The 23,610-nt window shown below is 42.1% G+C and overlaps 1 protein-coding gene across 2 annotated transcripts in view; it reads left to right on the top strand.

The window, feature by feature from the left end:
• Positions 1 to 7,585: 7,585 nt before the first annotated feature.
• c12h3orf18 (chromosome 12 C3orf18 homolog) overlaps positions 7,586 to 23,610 on the top strand; it is an 86,692-nt gene continuing 70,667 nt past the window's right edge. For both annotated transcript variants that reach the window (XM_072581854.1, XM_072581853.1), the window contains exon 1: positions 7,586 to 7,902. The gene's annotated coding sequence lies outside the window, so the exon portion shown is untranslated. The remainder of the gene's footprint in view (positions 7,903 to 23,610) is intronic.

Here is a 23,610-nt window from a genome sequence, read left to right on the forward strand (position 1 = left end):
TAGGATTCTACGGATTCTATTGGACATTTGTTCCAAACTTCAGCAGTGTAGTGGCACCGTTACCCGATTTGCTGAAGAAGGACACAAAGTTTCGGTGGACAGAACCATGCCAAGAAGCATTCGACCATTTGAAATCAATATTAACCACCAATCCAGTTTTAGCTACACCAAATGTTTCAAAATCTTTTAAAGACACCATTGATGCTAGTGACATAGGAGTTGGAGCTGTACTCCTACAGAAAGATGAGGATAGGATTGAACTGCCAGTTGATTACTTTTTGAAGAAGATCAACATCCACCAGAGGAAGTAGTCCATGATTGAAAAAGAATGAGTTTGATACTGTCCTTACAACATTTTAATGTGTATGTCACGAACAATGTTCCAGAGACGGTTGTGTACACAGATCACAATCTGCTTACATTCTTAGAACACTTTAAAGATAAGAATATGAGACTATTTCATTGGAGTCTTATGTTACAGAGTTTTAATTTAAAAATCGTACATATTGCGGGTTGCAAGAATGTAATTACAGATGCATTATTGCGGATTTAACTGATAATGTTTAGATGAGATTTGTCTTAATTTAACATTATATACATATATACAGTTATATGGGAAGAAGTTAAGGTGAACTTAGATAAAAGTTATCTGTATGTTCGAGTAATGTGTTTAAAAAATAGAGAAAAAATGAAGCCATCTTTTCATTATGATGGTTCATTTTATTTCTTAAAGGTGGAGGTGTTCTGAAAATGTGGGTGTGCTGCACCTTTAAGAAAGTTAAAAGCTAGCAGAGCTACCTGACACAGCACCAAGTGCTCTGAACAAGATATAATGTAACATTTGGTCGAACAACTCGATTAGCTGGTTGCCTGGAAACAACAAAACAAATTTGAGTTAGGCCAATCAGTTTAAATTATACCCTGAAAAATACCAAACACCAGTCAAGTTTGAATTTAGTATATTGACAATCTTAAAAGCCAATGACACAATCCGATGCTTTGGGGAGTATAAGACCGGGGAAAATTGAACAGTTGGGAGGAAAACTGCCAAGCTACCAGCATGTACAGACTGCCCAAAAAATAGCTCTCTTAATGGTATCTTTATCGATCAATAACCTGTGAAACAGAAATCCCTAAGAAGAAGAAAAGAAAACAGAGGAAGAGAAGGTTCAATATCTGGTTGGCATTGAAAAATTGAATTTTGGTAAATCTTAATGGGGGGGGGTGGTTATTGGACTAGTATTGTAGAAGGGGAAGGTAAAAGATAGGCTAGATGAAGGAGTTGTAAATAGTTGTTAGTTAATTATTCTTGGTTATACTTTAAGAAATAACTTTGTTAATTTTTACATTAAGTAGTTCTTGGCCTCTCGAATTTTCACAGATTACTGCACAGGATAAATCATTTCTGTGTTGCTGGTTTAAATTAAGTAGAAGGGTTTACTCCTTGATGTAACAACTGTTCTGGCCTTTTAATTTTAAAAGTACAGTACCACATAATGATACATGTTTATACATGACCAGATACCAGATAGAAGTGAGTTTTGTGGACAGGTGCCCATGCCAATATTTAATAAGCGTAATGAAGTTTTCAAATGCGTTTGTCAACTTCATCACAAACCAACATCTTTGTTCATATACCTTTATGAGAAATTTCCTCCAATTTGCAGTTGGGAATTTTCACACAGTCTGCAGAGAAACTTGATTCGTAACAAAGAAACTCCATTTGGTTTTACTCTGGATCAGCTGAAGCACTATTGGCCCACAGTTGATTTCACGAGGTGTCTATTTACAATAACGAAACCTTGATGTTTTTAAAGAACACAAAACTGGATTTACAACTGAACACATCTGACATAATTAATGGAACAATGCTCCTGTCCCTAGAAACCAGCATTTTCGCAAAATGTTTAAGTTTCAGGAAGATGAGTCAACCCATTTATCATGGTTCTACATTGCATCATCTGACTATTAAATAGACCAGGATTTCCATCTTCACCAAGACTACATTTTGATGTGGATCACTTCATGTAAAAGACTTTGTAATATTTGTTATAAGTTTGTTATCTGGAGCACAGATCCTGCTTTTTGAATTTAATTTAAAGTGAGTTTCTGGAGGTTACCACATCTTTAACATGTCCAGAAGATCACATTTGAAAGACAGAGAGGCTCAAGTTTATGATCTTGATGATACTGATTCCAGAGACTGACATTGAGTTTTCGATCTCCTCACTGCCTCCAATGATTGCCTCCTTAATGTCTATAACTCAATCCAGTAGTCCCGGTAAAAGTTAACAGAGCACTGAGCAAATGACTATTGCTTCCACTGAATTGGCACTCCACTGTGCTTAGTGTATCATTCAACTGGTTTTGCTGATTTTTGCTCTTCATTGGTTAGAGATGTTGATTGTCTACCAGAATTCCAAACTACTTTTCAACATCAAAATACTTTGTTTGTTTCACATCGTCACCCATACTTCTTTCCCCATTGGTGGATAGTGGGGTGTGCTGGAAGGATTAGCACACTATGAACTGTCTGTACTTGCAAAACAAAGCTTTTCACTGTACCTAGGTACATGTGACTACAATAAATCAAATCAAATCAAGAAGCAGGCTGGTGATTAATCTGGCTGAACCCCATGCTGGGAAAGTTCTGCAGTGGGACTTGAACCTGACTGTCAATTGAATCACAAGATGCACCATCAGCTTTGCCTAGTTCTGCCCACAAGTGTACTGACCATTCTCCCCTCATTACTCAAGTACTTAACACTCATAACTGTTATTGATTGAGTCAATCATGTTATAAAATTATTTGTACAGTGTCCTATTTAGCACTAAGACCTTAGCAACGCAAGGTGGATTTAATTTAATATACTTGTTTGCACCTGCCATTGTTCTACCTATTAGATATTAATGATGGAGAGATTTGCTTGCGCTTTATAATATTAACGTGGCCACTCTGAAAACAGTTTCACTTCATATGTTTGTAGAGTGTGGCTGAGCATCACGTACTCCTAGAGGATCATGTTTGCAAATCTAATAAACTGTCTACTGTGGAAAAGTAGGCATTTCAGTTTTTTAGGCAGCTCTGATAGCTGAAGACGTCAGTGAAATAACTGCACAGGAGCCAGGACCCCATCATCAAGTTACCCTTCATTTACTTTTGCAAAGTACCCCGGCTGTGCCCAGCCAGCTCAGAGGGAGCACTGAGGAGATTCTAAATCTCCTGGCTATATTGTCTTTACACACCCCAGCACTACTGCCTTACAGCAGTTAAAAATCACGCAACACCAGGCTATAGTCCAAAAGTTTTAATTGAAAGTACTAGCTTTCGGAGCGCTGCTCCTTCACCCGATGAACCAGAAACAAACAAAGTTCAAAACAAGCCATGCTTACGTAAAAAAAGTTAAAGTCACACAACACCAGGTTATAGTCCAACCGATTCATTTGGAAGCACTAGCTTTAGGAGTGCTGCTCCTTCATCAGGTAACTATTGGGGCAGGATCATAAGACACAGAATTTATAGCAAAATTAAAACAACATATTGAATAAACCTAGACACAATGGCAATCTAGATTTGTTCATCATATTGTTAATTTCATGACACTGTGATCTTTTGCTATAAATTCTGTGTCCTATGGTCCTGCCCCACTCGTTACCTGATGAAGGAACAGAGCTCCGAAAGCTTGAGCTTCCAAATAAACTGTTGGACTATAACCTGGTACTGTGTGATTTTGTCCACCCCTGTCCAACACTGGCACCTCCACATCATGGCTCCACATCATGACAGTATGTAAAAAAAAGTGAATGGGAGGGTATGGATCAAATCAAAATAGAATTGGAGGGGGAAATAAAACATTCCACAACTTCCTAGTTACACTTTAATTCCACCTGAACCAGGGAGATTCTAATCTCCTGTTTATACTTTTTTCTTTTTTTTAAACTGAGGAGATTCTAATCTCCTGTTTTTTTTTCACCTCTACCACTGCCACACAGTAATAGTGCTTATTCTTCCCAGTGCCAATGTTCTGTGTGTGTAAGTGCAGACACAGTAATAACACCAAGTGTAAAGAACTTCATTCATACCCCACCACCAGGAAAGACACCCACATGGGCCAAGGAACCAGTGACAAGCAAAGCCCAGGGCGAACAACACTTAGGTGAAGGAAAAGTGATGGGGAGGCTACAGATCAAATCGAACTAGAATTGGAGGGGGAAAGAAAGCACTCCACAATCTCCTGGTTATGTTGGTCAGCTAAGAATTTCCTGACTGGCTCAGATTAACAGCCCCAATCAATGACCTCATAGTCAGTGAGGCCAATTTGGTTCCAATCACTACTGTCAGTTAGTTACCCAACCATAAAGCTCCAAGCTTATATCGGTAACCTGCACTGACGTACCTGCTCATAGCCAAGGCTGCCCTGCACAGGGATGTTAAAGTTACCCTCCATGCTCTTGGGAGTGGGGGCGACCCGGCTCAGAGTGGGGATCTGGCACAGGGTGACTGTATTTTCTAAATGGAACCTGGGGAGTCACAGGGTGAGAGGACAGCAAAGTAGCCAGGATAGACAATGTGGGTTGTGCAATGTAGCAAAGCAAAAATGTTCTTACAAACTGAATTTTGACAACTTCAAATTGCAAATGCGAAACAAACAACAATATAGTTACCACACTCTTAAAGTGGATTTACACTTTACTGGTAAATGATATAACAACTTTGTTCAGGCAGATCTTTGTACCCACTGGCCTCATGGCCTAGTCTATATTGGCTCAACTTAGCCAAACAGGTTGAGAACCAACACAGTGCCTTATGCTGATTGGTTGGAAATATAGAAAATTAATTTGAAGTTGGTCATTAAAGTAGGAATTATGCTTTGTTTTGATCAGCACTGCTTTCACATTGCAGCTTAATATCTTGTGTGTGTCTTAGACCATGCATCATTAAAGTATTTGTTATTGTGATTATTATTTAGACATTTAGTGGATGCCATTATCCAAGATGATGGAAATTGGGGTCCCCTTCAAAACTGTATTCTCTTGTTATTATTTTTTGTATTTTCTGTGTAGCACTGGACCCCATTTCACTGTATTACAGTAGCCACTCGCCTCCTACAAATGTAAACAACTAGTTTATCGGATGCCACACAACCCAATGATCAATGCAATGTTTAGGAAAATAAGGCATTTTTGTTCTTCAGAAGATTGAAATCTAAGCTTCAAGTGGAGATAGGCAAGGCACTCCGGTAATCCTGAAATTATGACTAGCTTCCCGTGGTCATTGGCCATTAGATAGATGATCGATACATGGATTACCAGGTCCCAAAATAAGGGGTATCAACCAATGGAAACAGCTGCTATGTATTCATCCTGTCCATATAGGGGTAGCGACAAATACTGCATAATATCAGGGTAAAACACTCCATCACTTCAACACCACTATCGTGCTCCTCCATTCCACTGTACTGCTTCAGGATTGGTGGAGTGGTCGTATACAGTTTTTTGTCTAATTAACACATATCATATCTAAACTCCTGCTTCATAACAAACTCAATAAGCTGAGAGACGATTGCTACAAACTTTTGACAGTGTATGTGAGATGGCTGCAATCACGAAACTCAGCAAAGGTGACTAGGTGGTCACCATAAACTCGCTGCTGTACCTCACTGATGCATGAGGCATATTCCAATATGGGAAACTAAAAGGGAGTATAATTTGGGACAGGTTTTGTGAACCAGGGCTACTTCTGGGGTTGCTGTTTGTCTGGGAATTGAAGCTCTCTCCGCGGAAAACAGGGATGTCCAGTCGCCTTAATTTTGCAATTGATCAGCAATCAGCAATCTCTACCCCATCATCTCCATGATATGGTCATGTGTGTGGATGTCAGGATCCATTTGACGATGATGCTTCCTCCTACTGATAAACCACCTTTTCCTTTACTAGTCCAGCTTCTGATAAGTCCACGTGAGCAATGTGTACTGGTTGATGCCTACATCTGTTGAGAGTGCATCAGTCTGTTGCCATATTAGAGACATAATGGAATAGAGTCCCTACAGTTGAAGCAGACCATTTGGGATATAGTGTCTACACCGACCCTCCACAGAGCAACCCACACTATCTCCGTATTTCCTACAACTAATCCACCTAGCCTGGCCTGCACATCCCTGCACACAGTAGGCAACTTAGCATGGCCAATCCATCTAACGTGCACATCTTTGAACTGTGGGAGGAAACTGGAGCATCCAAAGGAAACCCACTCTGACACGGGGTGAATGTGCAAACTCCACACAATCACCTGAGTCTGGAATAGAGCCCAAGATCCCTGGCGCTGTGAGGCAGCAGTGCTAAGCATTGAACAACTATGAGGATAGTGTGGAAAAATGGCCTTGAGGTAACATATCAGCCATTATCTAGTTGAATGGTGGAGCAGGCTTGATGGGCTGAATGACTTACTCTTCTTCCTATGTTCCTGTGCCATGGAGTGAGCCACATGATTAGATTAGATTCCCTACAGAATGGAAACAGGCCCTTTGGCCCAATAAGTCCACACCCCCCTCGGAAGACTAATCCAGCCAAATCCATTCCCTGCCCTACATTTACCCCTGACTAATGCACCTAGCACGATGGGAAATATAGCATGACCGGTTCACCTGACCTGCACATCTTTTGGATTGTGGGAGGAAACCCACGCAGACACGGGGAGAATGCACAAACTCCACACAGACAGTTGCCTGAGGCTGGGTCCCTGGCTCACTGAGGCAGCAGTGCTAACCACTGAGCTACTGTGCTACCTGGTGGTGATAGCCCAGTGGCATTATCTCTAGGGCAATTATCCAGAAGCTGGAAAAGTGCAGCAGGTCAGGCAGCATACAAGGAGCAGGAGAATCGATGTTTCAGGCATGATTCCTGAAGAAGGCCTCATGCCCGAAACGTCAATTCTCCTGCTCCTTGGATGCTGCCTGACCTGCTGCGCTTTTCCAGCAACACATTTTCAACTCTGATCTCCAGCATCCGCAGCCCTCACTTTCTCCCAATTACCCAGAAGCACAGGGAATGTTCTGAGGATCTGGGTTCAAGTCCTGTGATGGTGGAATTTGAATTCAGTTAAAAAGAGCTGGAATTAAGAATTGAATGATGATCAACATTGAGAGAAATCCCGCCTGGTTTATTGCTGTCCTGTAGGAAAGGAACTTGCTGTCCTAACTTAGCCTGGCTGACATTTGACTCTCATCCCACAGCAACGTGATTGACTCTTAACTGCAATTAGGGATGTGCAATACATCCTAGATTCTCAGTGATACCCTTACCTGTGAACGAATAATTTTTTTTAAAGAGTGGAGTCTTCATTGTTTTGCACAAAAATTGTAATATTTGCTTGCAAGGTGGAAGAAGGGTGTGGAGGGGACGGTCATCTGTGGAAGCAGCAATACAGTTAGCAATGCTGCCCTTCCCCAATTAGCGTCCCAGAGAGAGAATCTGGCTCCACACAACCTGCTCCCGGAGCAGCCCCTTTCCCTTGACCGACAGCACAATCTTCCAATCAACAGGGTCTCTTGTCAGGGAGCGGCCCAATCACCGGCTGAGTTAGCTGTCAGCTGGAGCTAGGCTCTGCTGAATTGTGCCTGACCAGCATTGCGAATAAAACATACTCGGTGCACCGAGAGGAGAGGGATGGACAATACCTGCTCACTGCTGGTCATGTTAAATCGCCCCTGCTTTGGTCTCACCCACCAATGAAGGCTTCAGACTGAATCATCCTCTTCCACTTCTAAAGAAAAAAGGCAGGGATTTTTAAAGAGTCACGCCACTGTGGTTTCTCATCTCGCCTGGGTATTGCTGAAGACGCGGCGTTTTATCCTGATGGAGAGGCTTGAGAGGACGACTGATTCCCTGTAATCAGAGCAAACAGTGAGTAACAACAATCTCACTCAAGTCTAGCTCAGTGTAAAGCCTCGTTTCTCACTGCAGCCAATCCCTTTAGCTGTTCTGTTGCAGGGCCTGCACATTTATATTGAGCTGAATAGCCATAACTGCAAGATAAATCATTCCAGAGGACAACTTTAATCATTCCAAATATATTTTCATTCTTGAGTATAGCATTTTTCACTTTGTACAGTCGGTTGTAATTTCCACATGGAGTCAGACCCAGCTATTGACTGTTCTCAGTGATTGAAACCAAGCCCCAATTAGCGCTCCTGTTCACAGTAAGGTTAATCCTGTCTCATTCAGACCTGCTGATGGTCACCTAATGTACTTATCACAAGCTTTAACTTCATGAACACACTCTAATGTATTTGACAGGTTGCATTTTCACTGTAATTTCTGTGCTATATATGTGTCCATCCTTAAGCTCCTAATACGTAATGCTCACTTGCAACTAATGCCTTGCCAGTCCTCCTTTGATGTGCATTTTGATGTGTATGATGGAGGAATTTCCAATGAGGAGGCAGTGTGCTGCACTGTAGAGTTCTGATACTGCTGGCTGCCAACTTCACCATCAGGCAGTGTCATTTGTTCTAAAGTCCATCAACAGGCAGGATTGACAGGACAAGAACTGGCCATTCGGCCCAACCATCCAGGCTGGTGTTAATGCTCCTTGTGTCTCACCACTCTTTGGGCTGGGCTTTCACAGGGTCCAGGATAATGTGTGAATTGTTAAAAATGGCTGATGAGATTTAAAAGGAGTCCAAGGGGCAACCTTTTCATGCAGAGAGTGATGCGTGTATGGAATGAACTGCCAGAGGAAGTGGTGGAGGCTGGTACAACTACAACATTTAAAAGGAATCTGGATGGGTATATGAATAGGAAAGGTTTAGAATGATATGGGCCAAGTGCTGGAAAATGGGATTAGATTTATTTAGAATATCTGGTCAGCACAGATAAGTTGGACTGAAGGGTCTGTTTTTGTATTGTAGATCACTTTGACTCTATAAGAGCCAATGCATGGATGCCAATTCCTGGGACCCCTAATTATTATTGGCATGGCTAAAGAGTTTGGACAGTCCTGATCTGATGGACTCCAATGCTGGGATAACCATCGCCTGAACTCTCCCATCTTTTTGGATCTATTTCTCAAGGATTCCTGCTTTTTATGTCCTCCTCAGAGGATTGAATCATATTCCTGGATGATCTTTTGAAAGATGACCTCCCATCCTTGCCAATATATGCATGTCTCACACCCCACCAATGAGTCCTATACACTCTATGCTAACAAATGCCCTTTGCTAACAAATGTCTTTAAGAGGGGGATTTGTTCTGTGCTGTTTCTTTTGCAGAGTGGTGTTATCACCCTGGAGAAAGAATGTCTGCTTGAGAAGTAGTGGGTAAACTGCTTTGAGCTCCTTGAGTGTTTTTTTAATTAATGAGACAAAAGAATCATGAGTGGAGGGAGTCAGGCTCACACAGACCCAGAGTTTTAGTCCTGGATCAAGCCAGATGCCCTCAAAATGTTTCAAGAAGGTGGCCCAGATCGTAAATTTTCTAGTTGGCTTAAGCAGGTGTAAGTGGATATTCCAGGAGTGATGCAGCTGACCCAACCACTCAGTTTTAAACAAAACAGAATCTACTAATACACTAAAGAAAACCAAATTTAGAATAACATAACTATTTGAAAACCCAACTGATAGGAAAACACAACTGAACAAAAAGAGCTGGTCCAAATATCTGCAACATCCCATAAACATGCCCCTTGGCAAAAAGGTAAATTCAACACTATTTCTTACAGGAGAGAGATGTCAGAGAGCTGTTTCTCTGGGTCCCGCAGCCTCCCTGGGTTCCCAGCTAAGACTTGATCCACAGCTGCAAAATAGCCAGACTGCTGAAACCAAACCAAACCAAACCAGAGAAAAGCTGAGCTGGGAGAATGGGCCATTTCCCTTTCATTGTACAAGTGTTGTTTTTAAAGAGCTTAAAAGTTTCTTCAATTAGATAAACCCAGACATATCGGAACCTCTGCCTTTACGACACTTCTGAAAAATCAACCAATGGCAACATAACCTTGTTAAGGGAGTAGCGTCATCACACAGCTTCACTTTCAGTTGGAGTTGGTGTTTTTGGGAGTTGGCTGCTGAAGCTGCTAAATAGAGCTCTCTCTGCTGCAGCCAAAAGTTGAGTTCTTTCCCTGCTTCTAGATTGTCTGTTTAGGTGTTCCTTTTTCCTGGACTGGAAAGGAGATTATCTCAGTTATCTATTTTTCTGTATTTGTCTTTGCCAGCAGTGTACAGTTAAATAATATTTATTTTGTTAAGTATTTCCAATAGAGTTAATATTTATATTTTAACTATGGTGTAAGAATAAAACCTGGAATCACATTTGACCTGAGGCTTGCCTTTAAATAAAATAAAAGTTTAGAGTCTAGTTTATCTCCTTGATATGTTTGAGGGGGTTTGGTCTGGTCCATAATAGACTCCACCCATCCAATCTCTTAAATCCTTCATACCAACTCATGGCATTTCTAATTACATGCTGTATTGACACAAGCAAATAAAGTGTGAACCATTGACAAAATTGATCTAAGAAGAAGAAAAGGTGTCAGTCACATAACCTGGTTACCCTGATATGCACCTGTTCAGCAAATTAATGGATGTTGGAGCTTTCAGTCAGAGAATGTGCAAGTTGGAGGGGCTCAGATTGAGCAAAGCAGCTGTGAGAAGATCCCATTTTAACTGTAGTATCCATTTATTTATTACTGAATTCCTACAGTATGGAAGCAGGCCACTCAGCCCATCAAGACCACACTGCTCCTCCAAAGAGCATCCCATCCACCCCATCCCTGTACACTTCCATTTCCCATGGCTAATCCACCTAGCCTGCGTATCTTTGCACTGAGAGGAAACAGGATCAAACCCACACAGACACGGGGAGAATGTGCGAACCCAACACAGACATGCGCCCGAGGCTGGAATCAAACCTGGGTACCTGGTGCCGTGAGGCAGCAGTGCCAACCACTGAGTTGCTTTGCTGCCAATCAGTATATGTTGGCACAAACACTTGCCCAAACTGTTCAGGGGGTGAAGGGGTAGAGGCAGTGAAACCAGTGCCAGCATGCCTCCAGCCCTCTGAAATGAAATTTGTGCCTTTTGAATGCAGTTTTCTTTGAGGTAAATGCACTGAACTGGGAAATCTCCAACTCTCACTACATGCCATTAATGTGACAACCCACTTTTCTATGTATAGAAATTTCTTCTGAATTCCCCATTGGATTTGTTAATAATTGTCTGTCTTTTGTTGATGGCCTGTAGTTATGCTCTTCTCAACAAGAGGAATATTTTCCCTTTATCCAACTTATCAAAACATTTACTCAGCTTGAAAGTCCAGACTTCCATCAGTATGCTAAAAAATGTGCACGCAATGACACACACATATTGATTAACAGCTTTTTAAAATTTAGATCTAATTTGTCAATGGCTGAATTTTTATTTACACAAGACAAGAAAGTGTCAAGTGCTTATAGTTTTTCCTTTTTGATACTTTAAATATCTGGTGGATTGATACTCTTAAAATTGTAGTATCACCAGTTGTTTAAAGGAAGCTACAATTTTTAAAAGATCTTTCCACAGATGCCATTGTTACAAATTGCTTCAGTACAGCACGTGCATTGGACTGTTTTGTTGTCTTGAGAGAGTGGTGCTGGAAAAGCACAGCAGGTCAGGCAGCATCTGAGAATCAGGACAATCGGACAAAAGCTCTTCGTCAGCCCCAACAACCCGAAAACTTCAGAAACGGTTCTCTTCCAAGTCTTCTATATTAGCCAAGGAATAGAGTTTTTAAAAGCAAGGAAGTTATGCTGGAACTATATAAAAAATTGGTTAGCCCACAACTGGCGTAGTATTCAGTTATGGAATTCACATTATTGGAGGGGAGTGGTTGCACTGGTGAGAATGCAGAGGTGGCTTACCAGGATGTTGTCTGGGCTAAAGAGCTTCAGCTACGAAGAGAGAATGGGGGTTATTTTCCTTCGACCAGAAGACACTAAGGGGGAGGGGGGGGGGGGGACATGATGCTGATGTACAAAAGTTTGGGTGGCATAGACTGGAGAAAACTTTTTCCAATGGTGGAGGGATCCAGAGGGCATAGATTTAGGTTCAGGTCAGGAGATTTAGAGGGGACATGAGGAAAGCATTTTACATCCAGAGGCTGGTGGGAATCTGGAACTCACTGCCTGTGTGGTAGTACAGGCAGAAAGCCTTTTAACGTCTCTGAATAGGTTGATCTTGAATCTCCACTGGTCAAGCTGATATCTCTACCTCAGTAATGAAAGGGCCCAAATCAGAGTCAGGAATACCACCTTCTATGGTTAGATTGTGGTGTCGTGTCGCCATAGTCCTACTAGGCCAGAGGGGCTGCTCTCTGAGAGAGGCAACTGCTGGTAATTTAACCTGGGGACCACCAGACCTCAGGCAAGGGAAGAGGTTGAGAAGGAGAGTCCTTCATGGTAACCTCAAAGTGGTGATAGGAATTGGACCCACACTGTTGGCATCACACTGCTCTGTAAACCAACAATCCAGCCAACTGAGCTAAACCAATTCCCTGCATTAGGTTAATGCAAGGACTATGAAGCTCATCTCAGCCTTTTTTATTGTTAAAAAGAGGAGAGACTTAAAACTTTTCTATATGAAGATCTATGGGATTCAAATTTCATTTTCTTAAATATTGTAAATTAAAGTAATTAAATCAAGAAAATTCCACACCATCCCCTTTCAGTGATTGAGATTTAATCACTATGTTTCAATGAACAATTTTAACAAAAGATAACTCCAATAGCTCTTCCAAAATGCTTTTGAGTTTTTCTTTTTTATTTCTAGTGCAGATCTTGGGATTAATGATTCTTGTCCTTGGGAGAGATGCTCCATTGCATATTACCTTGTCTATGATTACCACCATCATGCTGGTCAACTTAATTGCATCCTTCCTCAATATTCTCCATTTGCCTTTAATGGGTATTATTTTTCACAAACCTCATCCTCATAGCTGCATTAGGTTTTCGAGGCATTTCCAAACTCTCTTATACTGAGCACTGCATACTGAATTTGAAAACCTGATCATTATACAAACAGAGCCCTGAAAAACACAGAAATTGCAAATGCTAGAATCCTGAAACACATACTGAAGCACTGAGCAGGTCAATTATCATTCATGGACAAAGCATACAGTTATAGAGGCCTAGAGGTTTACAGCATGGAAACAGGCCCTTTGGCCCAACTTGTTCATGCCACCCAGTCTCCGCACTTAAACTAGTCCCATTTGCGTGCATTTGGTCCATATCCCTCCATATCTACCCCATCGTATACCTGTCCAAATGTTTCTTGCGTGACAAAATTGTACTTGCCTCCACCACTACCTCTGGCAACCCATTCCAGACACTCTCCATCTTCTGTAAAAAGAATTGCCCCTCTGAACCCTTTTATTTCTCTTCCCCTCTCATCTTAAACGTGTGCTGTCTAGTTTCAGACTCCCCTACCCCATGGGGGAAAATCTGTTGGCTATCTACCTTATCTATGCCTCTCATGATCTTACAGACCTCCGTAAGGTCGCCAATCAATCTCCTATGCTCCAGGGGAAAAGTCCCAGACATTGGCTATTCACCCTATCCATGTCCATCATGATTTTGTATAGACTTCCATAATGTCACCCCTCAGCCTCAAATACTCCAGGGGGAAAAAACTTCCAGCTTCTCCTTATAACTCAAACCTCCCCGTCCAGGGAGCATCCTAGTAACCTTTTCTGCGATCTTTCTAGTTTAACAATGTCCTTTCCATAATCGGGCGAACAAGGCTATACACGGCACTCCACGTGATGCAGTTAATGTGTAAAGTATGGCAGGTTCATCCCAATTGTTGATGAGCATGTGACTAAAAGATTATTGGGGGTAGGTGAGAATGAGGACTAATTGAATTCAATGGTCTAGCAGGCGCAAAAGAGTGGGGTGGCTGACTGCTTCTCCTGATTCATCTGTTTTCTCTGCTCTCTCCACAGATGAGACTAGACTTGGGTTTCCCCAGCACTTCCTGTTTTTATTTAGGACTTGCTGCAGATTGTGAAGGAGCAAAGATGGCCTTTAGTGGAGTGATGTGCTCAGCTGTACAGGACATTGGTTAGGCTACTTCTGGAATATTGTGTGCAATTCTGGTCCTCCTCCTATAGGAAGGATGTTGAGAAACTTGAAAGGCTTTAGAAAAGATTGACCAGGATGTTGCCAGGGTTGGAGGATTTGAGATATAGGGAGAGGCTGAATAGGCTGGGGCTGTTTACCCTGGAACATCAGGGGTGACCTTATAGAAGTTTATAAAATCATGAGGGGCATAGATAAGATAAATAAACAAGTCTTTTCCCTGGGTTGGGGGAGTCCAGAACTAGAGGGAATAGGTTTAAAGTGAGAGGGGAAAGATTTAAAAGGGGCCTAAAGGGCAATATTTTCACACAGAGGGTGTTGCATTTATGGAATGAGTTGCCAGAGGAAGTGGTGGAGGCTGGTACAATTACAACATTTAAAAGGCATCTGGATGGGTATATAAATAGGAAGGGTTCAGAGGAATATGGGTCAAGCGCTGGCAAATGAGATTAGATTAGGTTAGGAAAATCTGGTCAGCATGGATGAGTTGGACTGAAGGGTTTGTTTCCATGATATACATCTCTATGATCTGTGGGATCTTGCTTTCATGTGGGCCAATGTTATGTGTTGGTGTTGTGAATTTGTAGGCATGAACACTACCTTTTTAAGAGAGTGAAAGTTGGCATGGATCTAGAAAAGCAGAGTTTGCATGAAAAATTTTAAAATATAACATCTGGAACAAATAACTGAGCTGAGTTGCTATGTTACACAACAAATTCGAATTTGACCAGTCAGTTTAAATTATGCCCCAAGATACTAAAACCCAATCGAATTGGAATTTTTACTGTTTTGACGACATCAAACCGATGAGATGATCTGATGTACAAAAATCGGGCATTTTGAACAGTTCACCAGAACGGCAAAGAGCACCAACAGACTGCCCATAGAGATACTCATTGAAAGGTACCTTTTCATATGAAATCTGTGAAGCAGAAGACCGAAGAAAAGAAGACCAGAAGATACAGAGGAGAATCAACACAGCTGATTGGTTTTGAAATTTATTTTTTTTAAGCTTACTTGGGGCGGGGGGAGGGAGGGGATTTATGAGATCAGTATATTGTTGCAGAGTGGAAGGTACATAAATTGACCAAATAAAGGAGGATTACAGTGTCAATAGTTGCTGGGTTTTTTTTTGGGAGTTAATTAATAAATTATTAAACATTTTTCTTGAAATAGTGGAATTTGGGGTAGTTCCTTGTCATTCATACTTTTACAGATAACGAGGCGAGGCGAGGTGAGCTTTTCTGTGTGCCTGATTTAAGTTAGCAGAAGGGATTACCCTGTGTCATAAGAGTTTGTGGGCAGTGGGAGTTCATGCTTTGCCTGCTCATGGATTGGAATGGGGGCTGATACAATGCAGTGCATGACTTGCCCCCGCCCTCACCAACCCACCCACCTGCATGCCTTTCCTCCACCTGTCCCCTATTTCATCGGGTGCTGGGAGGGTTAGGGGCACTCACTTTTGGGCCTCTTGTAAACCTCTCAAGTGCCACATCCTGCCGTCACCAGGACTTTGCCCTAACATGGTTGAGGGTTGGTTATGCCAGATGGGTATCCAGCTCTTTTTACTTGGTAAGCAGTTCTCAGACATGGGGAGGATTCCTCTCCTGGGGCTCTTGAGTGTCCACCAGAGGTCTGCCATTGAAATTCTGCCCCACTCCCACCACTGCCTCTCAAACCCAGCTGCCATTCCTCCCATACTGGGGCCTGCCAATTGAATCCTATCATTACCTTGAGTGTAACTGAGGTCTGGTTGCCATGGCCTCATGTACTCTGTGCACTGCCTGTGGTTCCCAACAGTGGTCCTGGATTGTACCTGGCACTGGCGGGACTCTCCAGGCAGGGACTTTTTTTTTCTTTCCCCCCCACCCACCAACCCACGTTCCCCCCCCCTCACCTCCCCCCAGATGGGAGCAGGATTCTTCAAAGTCTCACCTTCGTAATTAAATTCGCTGAGCATTAAACAACTGTGGAGCAGCTGGTAACAGTGTGAATATGTTTCACGTGTCTCTCCGGGTTCTGGGTTAGAAAACTCCGCTATTCAGAAAAGCTGCCCACAATTTCAAATAATTTCTCTATCTCCCACGAACCATCCAGACTGACCCTGAAGCTTCATTAGAAAAACGGAGGTTGAGGGGTGACTTGATCTGAGGTGTACAAAATCGTGAGAGGTATAGACAGGGTGGATAGCAAGAAGCTTTTTCCCAGAGTGGTGGACTCCATTACTAGGGGGTCATGAGTTCAAAGTGAGGGGGGAAAAGTTTTAAGGGAGAAATGCGTGGAAAGTTCTTTACACAGAAGGTTGTGGGAGTCTAGATTGTGTTGCCAGCGGAGGTGGCAGAAGCAGGCACAATAGCATCATTTAAGATGTATCTAGACCGATACATGAATGGGCAGGGAGCAGAGGGATACCGATCCTTAGAAAGTAGGAGACCGGTTTAGATAGAGGATTTGGATAGGCACAGGCTTGGTGGGCCAAAGGGCCTGTTCCTGTGCTGTAAGTTTCTTTTGTTTTTCTCAATTGCAGACACTAGGTGTTTCTGAAATGCTTCCATCATCCCATTACTGTGTCTGATAATCTATTTACAGTGTCAATCTCCTTAGGGGAAGAAGAATTTCCTGGTCATGTTCCCAAGTTCGCTTCTTGCAAAATTGATTCTATAATGTATTCCATTAACCTACTTTGGCAGTAAGATTTAAAGCAATTGGCTAGATTTATACTGGTCATTATCTTAAATTACTGCTTAGATTACATCTCAAATATCTCAAGTTAAAAAAATGCTCAAACCATGCTTTATAACTCAGATCATTAATACTAAAGGTGAATCCTAAGTTTGTTTTCTCCTCTGAGTTTTTGTACTTGTGTGTCTCTTAACCAGAACTGAACACTGAACCCAATGATTAGTTTAATTATGTCAGATGTCACACGACGTCAGGTTACAGTCCAACAGCTTTATTTGAAATCACAAGTTTTTGGGGCTCTGCTCTTTTGTCAGGTGACTTCCCTTGCAAGGGAAAATACCATGCAAGGACTGTAACAAACACTACATTGGACAAACAGACAGAAAACTAGCCACCAGGATAAATGAACATCAACTAGCCACAAAACGACATGACCCTCTCTCACTACTATTCTTACATACAGATGAAGAAGGACACCACTTCGACTGGGACAACACATCCATCCTAGGACAAGCCAAACAGAGGCACACATGAAAATTCCTAGAGGTATGGCACACCAACCTGAATTCTACCAACAAACACACTGACTTGGATCCCATTTATCATCTCCTGAGGAAAAGGAAGTGATGTCACCACAGGAAATGACATCACCAAGCCATGGAAACCTAAGCGCAAACATACAAAATGGGTCATTAGTGCTTCACAGGAGGCTCCCTGATGATGTTACCTAGTATGGTGACAAAACATGAAAACGAACCTTCTAGCTCAGCGAGCAAACTTGCATCCAGAATTCTGCCCAAATATATATCTTGTGATTCCAGTAGTGCTTCCATTAATTCCATTCTCTCTCTAGTTTAACATCACCTGAAGCTTTAACAACTAGTCAAAGTTGACTTTCTAAATTCAAGTCTTTAAATCATGTTTGGCATAATTGTATGCACTCAATTCAGCCGACACAAGGCGAGAGCTAAATAATATCGACGCAAACTGTAAATGCACTTGGGTATACACCAGCAGTGCTGTAACCTACAGAGCTGCGCACCGAGAGCAGGAAAGTGGAATCCTGTTGGATTGTTTCTTGTCCCCCTAGTGCAGGAATGATGAGTTGAATGGACTCCTTCAATTTCTACCCAAATAAATAACCCTCAAAGGGTGAAAGGAAACGGCTTTCTCGAATGAAAAGCCAAGTTGTCACAAGCAAGAGCATTAGGTATTAGGTGCTACCAACATAGCAATGTTAAATTTAAGGTAAGATGATGAAAAACAATCTGTCAATGCTTATTACCTTTAGTCTCAGTGGTTTTGTAGATACTGTCATGTTTGAGATTGCATGTGTGTTAGCCAGGAGGATGAGAAGCTGGCCAGTCAGGGCTGGCTCACAGTGCCCAAGGGTTTGATTCCAGCCTTGGGTGACTGTGTGTGGTGTTTGTACGTTCTGCTGTGTCTGTGGGATTCCTCTAGGGGCTCTGGTTTCCTCCCACAGTCCAACAATATGCAGATTAGGTGGGTAGGCCAAGGGAAATGGGGCTAGAGTGGGCAGAGCTGGCTCTGGGTGGGATATCTTTCGCAGAGTTGTTGCAATCCTAATGGACCAAATGACCTCTGTCTACACTGTAGGGATTGAATGGTCAAAGAGCAGACGTGCAAGATTGAGCAAATTAAACTGCTCTTTCACAGAGACAGAACAGCCATACTGGGCCAAATGACCCCCTCCATGCTATAAACAATGATGCAGTCAGTAATGACAAGTGGAACCCTTGAAGGGGGAGTGAAGGATTTTTGTTGCAATTTTGCAGTGATATTTGAAAATTGAGGAATGTCTCCAAGGGGCATTTTGGAGCAATGGGCAAAGGCAGACTCCCAACAATGAAGTGGATATCTACCTGGAAAAGGTACATTCACAGGGCAATCCGAAAAGACTGGGTTATTGGGACAAATGGGTTTACAAATGGATGTGTACACACTGGAATTCAGAATTAAAAAGAATGAGAGATAACTTTATTGAAACATTCATGATTCTTAAGGGACTTGACAGGGGAAATGCAGCGAGGTTGTTTCTCCTTGTAGGACATGATCTCAGATTAAAGGGTCACTCGTTTAACTCCAAGTCATAGAGTCCAGAAACAGATTCTTTGGTCCAACTTGTCTGTCCCGACTAGACATCTCAATCTGACCTAGTCCCATTTGCCAGCACTTGGCCCACACCCCTCTTAAACCCTTTCTGTTCATGTGCCCATCCAGATGCCTTTTAAATGTTGTAATTGTACCAATCTCCACCACTTCCTCTGCAGCTCATTCCATACACACACCAACCTCTGCGTGAAAGTTTTACCCCTTGGGTTCCTTTTAAATGTTTCCCCTCTTGCCTTAAACCTCTGCCCTTTAGTTTTGAACTCCCTTATCTTGGCCATTTATCCTATCTATGCCCCTCATGATTTTGTAAACCTCTATAAGGTCACCCCTCAGCCTCCGACGCTTCAGGGAATAAAGCCCCAGCCTGTTCAGCCTCTCCCTACAGCTCAAACCCTCCAACCCTGGTAAGTACCCTCTCAAGTTTAATAATATGTTTCTGACAGCAGGGTTTCGAGAATTGAATGCAGTATTCCCGAAGTGGCCTCACTGATGTCCTGTACAGCTGCAACATAACAGATGAGGAGAAATTTCTTCTCTCCGAGGCGAGTGAAGTCTGTGAAATTCTTTTACCACAAAAGGCTGTTGAGGCCAGTTCATTAAGTATATTCAAAGCTGAGAGAGACAGGTTTTTAATCAGTAAGGGATCTGGGAAAAGGCAGCTCAGCGGGTTTGAGGATTATCAGATCAGCCATGATCTTGTTGAGTAGTGGAGCTGACTCGACGGGCTGAATGGCCTACTTCTGCTCCCACATCTTATAGTCTCGGGAGGAGAGGGACTAAAAGAAATGTGTCAGTTTGATCTCTTTGTGAAGAGGATAGTAGGTGTTTTGAGTTATAGCTGATGCCACGTGCATTTGTTGAAAATCACTTGGCCACACGGAATGAGAACCAAATGGATTCTCAGACTAGCAGAATGGAAGTGAGGAGCGTCAAGCAAAATGGTATATGTTATAACATGTGTATCTCTGTGGCCATCACTACCACAGGTGGGACTTCGATCTCCTGACCCAGAGATAGAGAAGCTCTGTATTGTTCTAGATCCCCAAACAGCTTACACTTTCTGGAGAGGTTGAGGATGATCAATGTGGATCCCCAAATGGTGATAAAGTTGGCTGTTGGATATTAAGGCAAATGTTAAAACACAACTTGAAGTAATTCCAGTGCAGAAGGAGGGCGTACAGCTGATTGCAACCGTGCCAAACCCACAGCTAGTGTTGTCTGCTGTAATCCCAATGCTAATTCTTCACATTCTTTTCAACCCACTTGTCCAGATCTATTTTAAACAATGTAGTAGCCTCTGATTGAATAGATGTTGTTACGTTGCAGTGTGGACAGTTGATGTTACTACTGAACATGTCAGATCCCAGAATGAAATCTGGCTTGAGAGATCATATGTGGGCTTTCACTAAACCTCCGCGTACAAGACTACAGATTTGATTTTAACAAAACATGTGTAAAATATTTGTAAAACAAACAAACAAACCAACCAAGCTACCCGAATTCAAAACAGTTCGAAAGACTTCAAAACATTAAGCAAAACAAAATCCCATCTACTCTCCAACACCATCACTTTATAGTTACTCAAAATGCAGTGAAATTTCACTTCCCTATCGAATCTGTAGGCTTGACTTAATTACTGAATCCTCAGTTCCTGTTTTGAGAGCATTAAATGTTTTCCTGGAATCTTTGCACAAGTGAAATCTGAGACTTTCTCCGCTTTGAATATCCAATGCAGATTTCTAACTAAACACTGCAAGTTTTTTTACAAACTAAAACTCGTATACCTGGGTGACCCATTCCCTGAACTGCTCCGAACAAAGTCTTTTTTGGGAGAAGCCTTTGCATCTGAATTTGGCCATGTCTCCTTTGAACCATCCAAAACCTTTTCAGTCCCTGGATTTTTCTAAGGTAAAAATCAATTCTTAATTATTCTGAAACCAAAACCAAAAATAAGCTAATGTTTTTTCGATCTTTCCTGCTTTTGTCATAAATCTTCACAATGTAAACAAACTTCCATTAACAATCCATGAGGCATATACTGGGGAGGTTCTGGCCTAGTGGTATTATTGCTGGGCTGTTAATCCGGAGACACTGATAACGTTTTGGGGACCTGGGTTCGCATCCTGCCATGGCAGATGGTGGAATTTGAATTCAAGAAAATATCTAGAATTAAGAGTCTAGTGATGACCATGATAGTGATGATTGTTAGGAAAAAAAAAAATCCGGATCACTAGTGTCCTTTAGGGAAGGAAGCTGCCATCCTTACCTGGTCTGGCCTACATGTGACCTCTGACCCACAGTAATATGGTTGACTCTTATCTGCCCTCTGGCCATTAGGGCTGGGCAATAAATGCTGGCTTAGCCAGCGATGCCCATATGCTGTGAATGAATAAAGAAAAAAAAATACTGGTATATATCATTGTTTCAGAAAGCCAGGTCTAGTTAATTAGAAAACTCCTTCACAAAAATAGACCAACATCATCTAAACTCTTCCTAAAAATAAATTATATGACTATAGGTAGGTCACATATCTTTCATCACAACATTGCAAGGTATGACATGTTCAGATTGGCGATAGCAAGGAGACCGAGTGAGTGTATAAACTTGTGTTAAAAATCCAAAACTGGGTATCACACTGTTCAGGTTTTGAAAATTAAAGTCCATTTTGTCCCCATTTAATCTGTGCCGCATGATGCAAGTTTTTATTTGTTACAAGTTACAAGTTGACTTAGACTTCTCATTCATGTTTATTTTTGCAGAGTAAAGAAATAATTTTTAAATAGCTGAATAGTCATCCAAGGTCAGTGGTAATCTAACACATCAGATGACAGATTGTGGAGAAAGAGAATTCTGTGTGCAGCTTCATGCTAAGTTTATTGCAGGGAATCATCAATTTATGAATGTCAGACATACGAATGCCCATCCTTAAAAATGCAATCTCTTGTATGATTATCACTGTAAAGATTTGACATACGAATACTTCCAATACCTACAAATGGCCGCTTTCCGTTGTCCTGTATTGTGTTCTGACTGGTATCCAATTCAATTTGCCGATGGATTCCAAAACAGTCCACTCCCAACCAAGGCACTACCTGTACTGTAAAGTTATAGCAATGTCAAAGAAGTAATCTTATTAAATTTTAGACTCTAGCAGTTTCTGCATAAACTACCAAAGACACTACCTCTGCTAAGATCCAACACTATATGAACATAATGTGAAGGTGCTGGTGTTGGACTGGGCTGGACAAAGTTAAAAATCACACAGCACCAGGTTATACTCCAACAGGTTTATTTGGAAGTACAAGCTTTCAGAGCGCCGCTCCATCATCAGGTAACAAGTCAAAAGCAGCGCTCTGAAAGCTTGTACTTCCAAATAAACCTATTGGAGTATAACCTGGTGCTGTGTGATTTTTAACTGTGAGAATGGACACAATTCAAATTTTAGCTGGGATTTTTCCTATCTGATATCAGATGGTTTTATGTCTGACATCTTCACTCAGAATGCAACTGGTGTTTACCACGAACAGGATCGCCCCAGTGACCACTCCAGCAGTGGGGCTATTTCCCACTCACCTGGTGCCCAGATCCAGAGAGACTACATCGTTAGTTCGTCGTAACTGCTGCCCTTTCTGTGCCCGACCTGTGTAGGAAAAAAGGCCTCCGTGTTGCTCACCATGATAACAATCTGCTGTAACAGAATGGACTCTCCTCTAGTTTACATTTGGTCTGGTGTCTGGAATTCATGAACTCTCCAAGTGTCCAACCTTAGCCACTCATTTGGACCATGAGTAGAAGAGAGGTGATGGTATGGTCAATGGGTGGATAGAGGGGAGCCAAGGGTACCCCCTTATTCCAAGTAAATGAGTAAAGTGAGCAATATCCACCTGACATGCACATAGCTCACTCTACTTGTTCACTTGTGTTAAAAATCCAAAACTGGGCATCACACTGTTCAGGTTTTGAAAATTAACGTCCATTTTGTCCCCATTTAATCTGTGCCGCGTGATGCAAGTTTATTTGTTATTAACATTATTTACTTTCAGTGCTCAATGAACATTTGGAAGCAATAAAACCAACCTTCTCAGAGCTCAAACCATGGTTTTATATCTTTTTTTATTTCAAGATTACTCAGTGTGGAAACAGGCCCTTCAGCCCAACAAGTCCACACCAACCCTCCGAAGAGCAACCCACTCCCCTACATTTACCCCATCACCTAACACTACGGGCACTCTAGCATGGCCAATTCACCTAAACTGCACGTTTTTGGAATGTGGGAGGAAACCGGAGCACCCAGAGGAAACGGGGAGAAACAGACACGGGGAGAATGTGCAAATTCCACTCTGACAGTTGCCTGAGGCGGGAATTGAACCCAGGTCTCTGGCACTGTGAGGCAGCAGTGCTAACCACTGTGCCACCGTGCCAACCCCTCTCTATCCTACCATAATCTTACCTTCCCTCTACTCCATTATGACTGCACCCTCTATTAAATGTTACTGCACTGTCATGATTTGCCTCAATGCCTTGGCCGTTAATTATCCCTCAGTTGGCATTAACAAAAAGAGCTTATGTGGTTCATATTATCTCATTGCAGCTTGTAGGAGCTGACTGTGCGCAAAATGATTATTGTGTTTCCTATATTAAAACATTTCAAAATCACTCTGTCTGTAAGGTGCTTTCAGCTGACCTGTGTT

Source organism: Chiloscyllium punctatum, chromosome 12, assembly GCF_047496795.1.
Source record: "Chiloscyllium punctatum isolate Juve2018m chromosome 12, sChiPun1.3, whole genome shotgun sequence".
NCBI lineage: Eukaryota > Metazoa > Chordata > Chondrichthyes > Orectolobiformes > Hemiscylliidae > Chiloscyllium > Chiloscyllium punctatum.